Raw genomic sequence first — 8910 nt, 5'->3', positions numbered from 1 at the left:
GAGGGGACTAGAATTGGGAGGTGTGGGTAGTAAAAAGCCTTATGTGTACTATTTATAAGGAGAATGTATTTGAGTTAAGAATTGATAAAAGCTAAAACATGTATGGAAGTGAAAAGAATCAGAAAGAAACCCATCAAACAATTGCCATTAACACTTTGTCATATTCCATCTAGAATATTTTTTCCTATGTATATTTTTCAGTATTTCTGATTTTTTTTGGTGAGTTGTAAGTTATACAACTAATACTTGAGTGTTAAAAACAACCAATTATCAGGGAAAAGGTAAAAATTCCCTTCTTCAAAGCTCACTCCTTGCATGGCTTGGTGTTCACACTTTCAGAATTTTTCTGTGCACATTTAATTATTTAAACATACATTTCAAAGTATGACCATTTTATTTAAAAAAAATGTATATTTTTTATTGATTTCAGAAGGGAAGGGAGAGGAAGATTTAGAAACATGATGAGAGAGGATCATTGATCTGCTGCCTCCTGCACACCCCACGCTGAGGATCAAGCCTGCAACCTGGGCATGTGCCCTGACCGGAAGAAATTGAACCATGACCTCCTGGTGCATAGGTTGACGCACAACCACTGAGCCATGCCAGCAGGCCACCATTTTGTGTATTTTAAAACATTACCATTTTCCTCAATATGGTTGAGGAGTCTCATTTTGTTTTGAATCATCATTCTGTACCAGACAGTGCATGTGGTTTTATTTTTAATTTTTAAATTCTTTGTTGTTTAAAGTACTACATATAGTACTACACATGTCTCCTTTTCCCCCATTGGCCTCTCCCTGGCCACCCGCACCCCTTGCTCCCATGCCCTCACCCCCCAATGCCTGTCCATTGGTTATGCTTACTAGTGCATATAAGTCCTTTGGTTGATCTCTTACCCCCCACCCTTCTCCTGCCTTCCCTCTGAAGTTTGATGGTCTGTTTTATGCTTCTGTGTCCCTGGATCTATTTTTGTCCATCAGTTTATGTTGTTCATTATATTCCACAAATGAATGAGTGTTTTGTATGTCCTCTCATCCACATCCTGGAGTTGGGCAGAGCTAGGCTCATCTGAGAAATAGAGAGGATAATGCTCACCTCACAGAACCCTGGGATCAAGGCAGACATTGCCTAGTGTGCTTAGTAACAGCGCCTAGCATGTAGTAAGTGCTCATTAAATGTCTTACGATGACTGTTATGGGCAGTTCAGGAGCATCAATTTCATGTGACTCAAGAACTCTGATGCTGTCAGATATTAAGCCACTTTCCTAAGCCTAAAATATGATAAATCCAAGAGCAGGTTTCTTCTGGCTTCAAATCCCATGTTCTGCCACTCTGAAAACAAGAGGTGTGAGGCCCTTGGAGAAACATGGTAGGAAGGCTGTCCCAAGCATGGGTAAAGTGACAGTGTCCCTTTTTTGTTGGCTGGCACTCTTTCTATATGGCATTTGTGCCATTCTCAGTTGAAGATAACATTTTCTCATGACCAAGGGACATACAGGCCCTTGCCTCATTAAGTATCCTAGTTTTAATATCGTATCCTAATTTTGATATCATTGTAATATTAATTAACTAACCAGAAAGGAGCAAAAGAAAAGGCCAGATAATACAGGCATGCCATTCGTGCCAGAAAACTGCAGCTTAATATTCTCCAGGTTCATTCCCCATAGATCCTCGGGGAAGAGACAGGACAAGGAACAAGTAGACTCATGCAGTAAAGTTTAAATAATGTAGAGAGGGTGCTTGTCTGTCAGTCACACGTGGTCATTGGCCAAGATGAGTGTAAAATCTGAGCTACATAAGCTCCTGAACACGGAGTCGGCTGTCTAGGCCTCTTGATCTCTTGGGATTCCTGATGTAGGGCGTGTGCTCTCAGGCTCTACACTGGTCCACATCCACGTGGACCACAAATCTGTGGACTGATGGACTAACATTAGGTTTATGCTGTGCCGGGCTCCTCTCCACCAGGGGATGGGAACTGGACACTGGCTCGGCGTCGGGCTCTGCTGAAGCCCCAGCTGCACATCTTCCAGGACTGGTTTAAAGGGAACGGGACTTCGCAAGCCTAGGGATGTAATTCTATGCAGATAAACACATTCATTCTTTCATGTGAATCTCAGAAAATTCTTTTTCTCAAGATATTGTAATAACCTGACCCCCAGCACCAGAGGGGAAAGGGATCCCCCACTTCCACCTGTGGACACTCCACTTCTGCTGGCAATGGAGAGACTGCAACAAAATTCTCCGCTAGCGATGTGATATGAGTTTGAGGAGCTTATTGCCCCAGCAAAGGTGTCTTATTTCCCTTCTCTTCCAGGCACATGCAGGAGAGGCGATGATGCTTTGCCTGTTTGGGACGCCCAGAGAGGTGGCCTGGCCTGGGCCCCTTTAAAAATGGTGGGGGTGGGGGGGGGCAGAGAGGGAAGAGGGAACCTGAGATTACTGTACCATGTCTCTAGCAGATAGAGAAGTCCATGTATGACCGTGTCTGAGGATCCAGACTCTTGTCACCTTCTTTTCATTGTGTGTCACACTTGTGTGTTGGGAAAAGGGCTCTGATTATTGGTTATTGGCAGTTTCCCTTCATTTTTTGCTTTAAAAATCTTTCATGATTAATCAAATCAGCAAAGATAATCGGAGGAAGGAGAATAACTACTTAACTGGTTTGAGGTTAGTATTCAAATGCTACCATCCAGACAGCAGGTCTCAGGTGTGTGCAGGCTGGGAAAGTACCCATCTCTCATGTTGAACCCAAAGCGTAGAACTCATTGCTACTCTTGACTTCCAGCATTTATGGGGGGTGAGGACCGGGCAGAGGAGAGGGCAGCTTTTTTCCTTCCTTGCATCAGAGGAGCTATATTTATTCAATGGATCAGACTGAGACCACTTCCCCATCTCCAGTGTGCGTTTTGGTTTATAAGACTAATCTTGTCTTGGGATAATGGCCTTTGGAGACTCATTTTCGATAGTTAGTCAGTGGGATGTGGGATGATTTAAAAGAAATAAAAAGAGGATTTGTGTCCTGCTGCTGTGCAGTGTGGTTTTTCAGAGATAGGTGACCTTGCTCTTTCTGACTTCTGAGCCTTCGCCTGAGTGTTCAGTAAGTGCTGCCATTCAGGCAGCGAGGCCCAAGGCGGACACAATCCTCTTCAGGTCCCAGGCGATGTCATGCAATTGATATGGGCGAAGGCAGACGATTGGGGAATGCGGACACGGAGGCTCAAGCTTTTGGTTTCAGCTCCTTCCTACGAAGACACAGAGAAAATTCCTCCAGCAGCAACGATGTTCTTGTGGTCAATCAAAGCGGCGACCAGAGTTCTTGGAGTCTTAACAGGGCCAAGGCAAATGGTAGGATGAGGATCCTGAGGGCTTCTTCCCGCCACTTCTCACTTGGTGGGAAATGAGAGCCAGGAAGTTCAAGAGCTGCATCCTCGGTCCTTTCAGTGTTAAATTCTGTTAAGCCATCACCACCACCCCCCAAAAAACAAAACAAAAACCCCCCTCACAATTTCCTGGTCACGGCCCCTCCTCCTGAAAGGCAGCTTTGCATCTTCTGCCATCACTATGCATTGCTTGCCTTCCCGCCCACTTCTTGCAGACACCTGCAGGCCCCTGTGCTGCTCCTCCTTGCTCCCTGCTCACCGCTGCTCTCTCCAATACCACTCTTGTCCTGCTCCAGTGTAGGCAATCCTCCCCATGCCATGGGGCCTCTTGAGTCATTGACCAGCTCGATTGCAAAGAGCAAGTGACCCTGCTCTCTCTGTGCTTCTGAGCCTTCATCTGAGTGCTCAGTAAGTACTGCCATTCAGGCAGTGAGGCCTAAGATGGACACAATATATATTGATTTCAGAGAGGAAGGGAGAGGGAGATGGAGGGAGGGAGGGAAAGAGAGAGAGAGAGAGAGAGAGAGAGAGAGAGAGAGAGAGAGAGAGAGAGAGAGAGAGATAAATGATGAGAGAGAATCATTAATCTGCTGCTTCCTGCATGTCCCACATGGGGTCAAATCCACAACCTGGGCTCGTGCCCCTACCAGGAATCAAACTGTGACTCCTTTTCATAGGTCGACACTCAACCACTGAGCCACCCACCCGGTTCAACTGCAACATTATCATCAACTCTGACTCAGCCACCTGCTCCCACAATCACACCTTAGCCATAGTCATCAGCAGCAACCATATTCCAGTCCACAACATCATTTCAATATTGTGTCTCCCGTTCTGCAAACACTGCTCCTGTCTCTCCATCTCTGTCCCTCTGCCACCCCCTCCAGCAGTTCTTCCACCTCACCAGATCTACAGGTCACTGACCCTGCCGTCTTTTCACTGCCTCTTCCTTCAGCCTAATTGAGTTTCTCTGGTGCTCATGATTCCTCCGTATGGACTCTCACTTTCCTTACCATCCCCTTGCCCCAGGGTTAATTCCACCCTGCCTTCTCCACACCCGCCCTGATACAGCTGCACCTGGCTGGGTAAAAACAGGCCAACTAACGACGCTTTAGCTCACAACTCCAAAACTCGTAAGTTCCTAACGCAGCCCTGAGTTTCCACATGTCTGTAGTTCCTATGCCCTCAATCCTAACACCTCTCCTTCCCACTCTGAGCCGCCATCCTTGCTTCCTATTTCCTGAGAAAGTAGAGGCCATCAGAAGATAGCTTGCTCATGCTGCGCCCGATGTGCCCACCTTGTGATGGTGTGACTAGAGCCCCTTTCCACCTCTCGGCTGGAGCACCTGCCACTGCCCTGAGTGCTCAGGAGCACCTCTCTGCATCACCACGTCTCCCTTCCCCCGATGGTTCCCACCAGCATGCGGTAAGGTCTCCCTTCTTGACTCTCCCCCAATAGTTGCTCCATTTTCCCTTTGTAGAAAAACTTAACAGATGTTTCCACACCCTCTTTCCCCCACTTTCCTCCCATTTTCTCTTGAACTGTGCAGTCAGGCCTCTGTCCCCATCACTCTGCTAAAATAGCTCTGGTCACAGTCACCACTGGTTCCCTTGTTGCCGCAGGACTGTGATTCTGTCTTCAAGTTCCCTACCCTGCCAGAGGCTTTAATGCCGAGAAGCAGCTGACACCTCCTGCTTGCAAACCGTTTCTTCATTTGGCTTCCTGAGCTCCACTGTCCTCTTATTTGCTGGTCCTTCCTCATCTCCTTAACCTCTCAGCATTGGCGCACTCCGGGCTCAGTCCCCAGACCTCTCTGATTATATCCACTCCTGTGATGATCTCATGAATTTCACAACCTTTTATTTATTTATTTATAGCTTAAACGACAGACATTTATTTCTCACAGTTCTGGAGCCTGGGAAATTCAAGACTAAAGTGCCAGCAGATTTGGTTCTTTGGTGAGACCTCTCTTTCTGGCTTGACCAGCCCCTGCCAACTCTGACCTCATCTGGCATCTCCCATCATCCCGCAACAGCCACCTTGGCCTCGGTTCTCTTCCTCTGGGTGTAGGCCAGACATACACCTCAGGGCCTTTGCATTTGCTCTTCCTTCTTCTGAATGCCTCTCTCTGTTATTCATGTGGGTTATTCCATCATTTCATCAGGTGTCTATTCAAATGCCATTAACGAAGACTTCCCTGCTCATCTATCTATATCACATGTGTCAAACACAAGGCCCGCGGGCCAAATCCTTGATAGCATGTGAGTTGGTTAACAGCACTGTTAAGGAAAAGTTTGTTCCACTCATTTTAAATTCACATTTCTGGTTAACATTGTCAGTTTATGACTGTTCAGTAAACCATTCGGCCCGCGATTTAGGCTGGATTTTAGATTTTGGCCCCTTCTCTGATTGAGTTCGACACCCCTAATCTATATAAAAGCCTAAGCAACCAAGTAATCAAATGACTGAACAGCTGGTCGAGCAGTTGCTATGACATACTGACCACCAGGGGCAGACACTCAATGCAGGAGCTGCTCCCTGGTATCAATGCGCTCTCACAGCCAACCTCCCGCAGCCCCTCCACCTGGCCGACCTCCCACGGCCCAATCGGCCCTGATTGCTGGTCAGGCCTAGGGATCCCACCCGTGCACGAATTTATGCTACTGGCCTCTAGTCCTATATAAAACAGCAGATACCTCTGCAGCATTCTCTGTTCTTCTAACTCTACTTTAAAAATAAAAAAAATAAAAAAAATAAAACCACACCATTTTCTGGCCTGTCTCCTGCTATTGGAATGTCCCCAATATACAGAACTGTGCTTGGCACTTAATGGGCCAGCATAAGTATTTCTTGGATAAATGAATAACTTTAAGATTGTATTTCAATTTTAAAGCAAAACTTTACGGGATTCTTGAAGCTCGTCGCATAGCAAAGTAGACACATGTAGATTGGATAAATTCTAGAAGCTTCTTTACTTGAAATAGTCATCTGGATTTATACCCACTGTAGCCTGAGTGAATATGTGTTTCCAATGGAATTGAGGAAAAGAGATTAAGAATCTTGTTAACAGTTTGTTTCTCTTGGTCTGAATGTGGCTGCTGCTGCATCTGCCTGTTCATGCAGCTGACAGTTCTCTGCCCACCGTTCCTCCGAGCGCCTGGGGCGATCCTGCGCCTCCTCCTCGGCTCTCCTGCCAGCTGGAAACGCCGCACGGCTCCTCACAGCAGGCAAGGGGTGTCCCAGCTGTCCTCGGTGCTGTTTGAACGGCCCCTGGAAAGCTGAGGAGAAGGCTGAACGGTGGTGTCTATAACATACAAATTACAGCAGGGGACCCCCTCCCCCTCACTTGCCTTCAAGCAAAGTTGCTTGTTTTAAAAGTGACCTAGAAGAGAACTCGTGGTGACATTTAAAACTATACAAATTGAAAGCAGCAAATGGTGCATTTTTGCATGTATTGGAATTATTTATCTTCCATTGTTTGCTTTAGGCAAACGTGATGAGGAGTGAAGAGCACTGGCTTTGAAGGCAGCCTGCCCCCGCTTGGAGAAACGCAGGCGCTGTGACGAGCCCAGAGCTGTGACCTTGGGCAGGGCCCTCAGCCTCTGGAGCCTCGGTTTCTTCTCTGCTGAATAGGGACCACATGGACCTCACAGAACTGCTCTGAGGCTCTGTGCCTGGCCCATACATGCTCTATTTTGGGGACAAGTGTCACGCTGCTACTTCACAGGGAACTGTTCATCCTGTGACAGAGGGGGAGTGTAGACCCAGGATGAGGGGTTCCCACTTCGAACGTTGGCATGGAGCCAGGTCTTCTCCTCGAAGGCAGGTGCTCCCTGCCGCTCGCCCCTTCTCTCTCCTCGCCTGTCCGCTTCAGCTGCGCAGCCCAGGGTTCTGGGGACCTGGAGGCAGACTCAGGTTTTATTTCCAAAATCTGTCTTTCCACTCTCTTTCCTGGGGTCCTTGCCCTTGATGCAAACAGCCCTTATCAGATGTTTCTGACACAGGTCCCCTTTCTTCTGGCGGGAATTGTTCCCAATTAGGTCTGAGTCCATTAACAATTTAAACTTTTGGGAAGAATAAAGCCTCCCCTTTTTCTAATCTCTGGGCATAACTGGTTTACACGGGAGTAGGGCTGGGGGTGAGGGGTGGGGAGGGGGAAACGAATGGACACTGAGGTAGATGCGGGGGCTGTTCAAACAGATACAATCCTGGGGAGGAAAAACCCCTCCCAGCAGGTTTTGCAATTTGAATCTTCTAGAGACCGACGACATTTTTAAGTTGGTGCTGATTAATGCCAGGCCATTAATCTGTTGATCTGTGGAGCAGCTCTTCCTTCCATTCCAATGAAACCCCTTCCCTGCGGTTTTCATCGATATTCATGACACAGGCAGAGCGGCCAGGAAGCGGGTCAGGTGGAGGTTAACCGGCTGAGGCCTCGGCCCGCTACCCGCTGTGGCCACCAGGTGTCAGCAGAGGCTGCCTGGCCTCACAGCCGGGGGCCGAAGGAGCCCAGCCCTTTCTCAAAGCCGGCGGGAAGGTCCGGCCACCTGCCAGGTGGGCCAGCCCTCCCTGCGCTGGAAGGGACAGCCTTCCGCGGTAAATGGCTTGCAGTGTTACACTCATGTTCAAACGCGAGCATGTGCTTGCTGCTGCCTAACATCTTGATTCATTTCAAAAGTCAATGCTAATTATTTCAAAGCCAATAGCTAAACCTTTAGTCACTTAGGCCTCTATGACCTTCCTTACTTTTGAAATGAATACCGATGGCGTGTTCACGCGTTGCAAGATGCTCCAGCTTACTTGTTGGAAATTACATTTGGAAAGCCCAGGATTGCAAGGTGGCAAGCAAGTGCTAACAGATTCTCTGTCCAAGGCTCCCAAGCACGTGGCATTATGGGTGACTTCCTTGGGCAGAGCTGAGACGCTGAAACAAATTCCTTCAGAGCACAGCCCCCGCTGGAGGGCGCCCCACCTCAGGGCTCCCATTGGCCTGAGGTGGCGTCTCCTGCCTTTCCGGGAAGCGGGGTGTGTGTGTGTGTGTGTGTGTGTGTGTGTGTGTGGTGTGTGTGTGTGGTGTGTGTGTGTGTGTGTGTGTGTGGTGTGTGTGTGTGTGTGTGTGTGTGTGGTGTGTGTGTGTGGTGTGTGTGTGTGTGTGTGGTGTGTGTGTGGTGTGAGTGTGTAGAGTGTGCGTGTGTGTGTGTGTGTGTGTGGTGTGTGTGGTGTGTGTGTGGGGTGTGCGTGTGTGTGTGTGGTGTGTGGGGGGGTGGGGGGGTGTGCATGTGTGTGTTCCCACACACGAGTGGGCAAAACCCGAGCCCTTTGGTTGTTTTAAGAGCCCGGGGTTTGCTCCTAGGTTACCTAGACATCACAGCACAGCCCTGGGCGCTGGTGGGCTGGCAGAGACTCCGTGGCCGTGGCGCCGCCTCTGGGCTCCATTCACAGTTCCACTCCGCCTGCCTGGGCGCAGGTGGTGTCAGGAGGGACCAGGTGCTGGGGCCTCACCATTTCTCACCTTGGCCTTGGGGCGCC

The 8910-nt window shown here is 48.7% G+C and overlaps 1 long non-coding RNA gene across 1 annotated transcript; it reads right to left on the bottom strand.

The window, feature by feature from the left end:
* Window positions 1-6334: 6334 nt before the first annotated feature.
* LOC123651676 lies at window positions 6335-8254 on the bottom strand. Its single transcript, XR_006740552.1, has 2 exons — window positions 8196-8254; window positions 6335-6651 (listed from the first exon to the last, which is right to left on the bottom strand). It is a non-coding gene; the product is annotated as an uncharacterized LOC123651676 (long non-coding RNA).
* Between the last annotated feature and the right edge of the window lie 656 nt (window positions 8255-8910).

Source organism: Pipistrellus kuhlii, unplaced genomic scaffold (assembly GCF_014108245.1).
Source record: "Pipistrellus kuhlii isolate mPipKuh1 unplaced genomic scaffold, mPipKuh1.p scaffold_m20_p_7, whole genome shotgun sequence".
Taxonomy (NCBI): Eukaryota; Metazoa; Chordata; class Mammalia; order Chiroptera; family Vespertilionidae; genus Pipistrellus; species Pipistrellus kuhlii.
The sequence above is the reverse complement of the archived record's forward strand: the minus strand, read 5'-3'. Positions and strand labels throughout refer to the sequence as shown.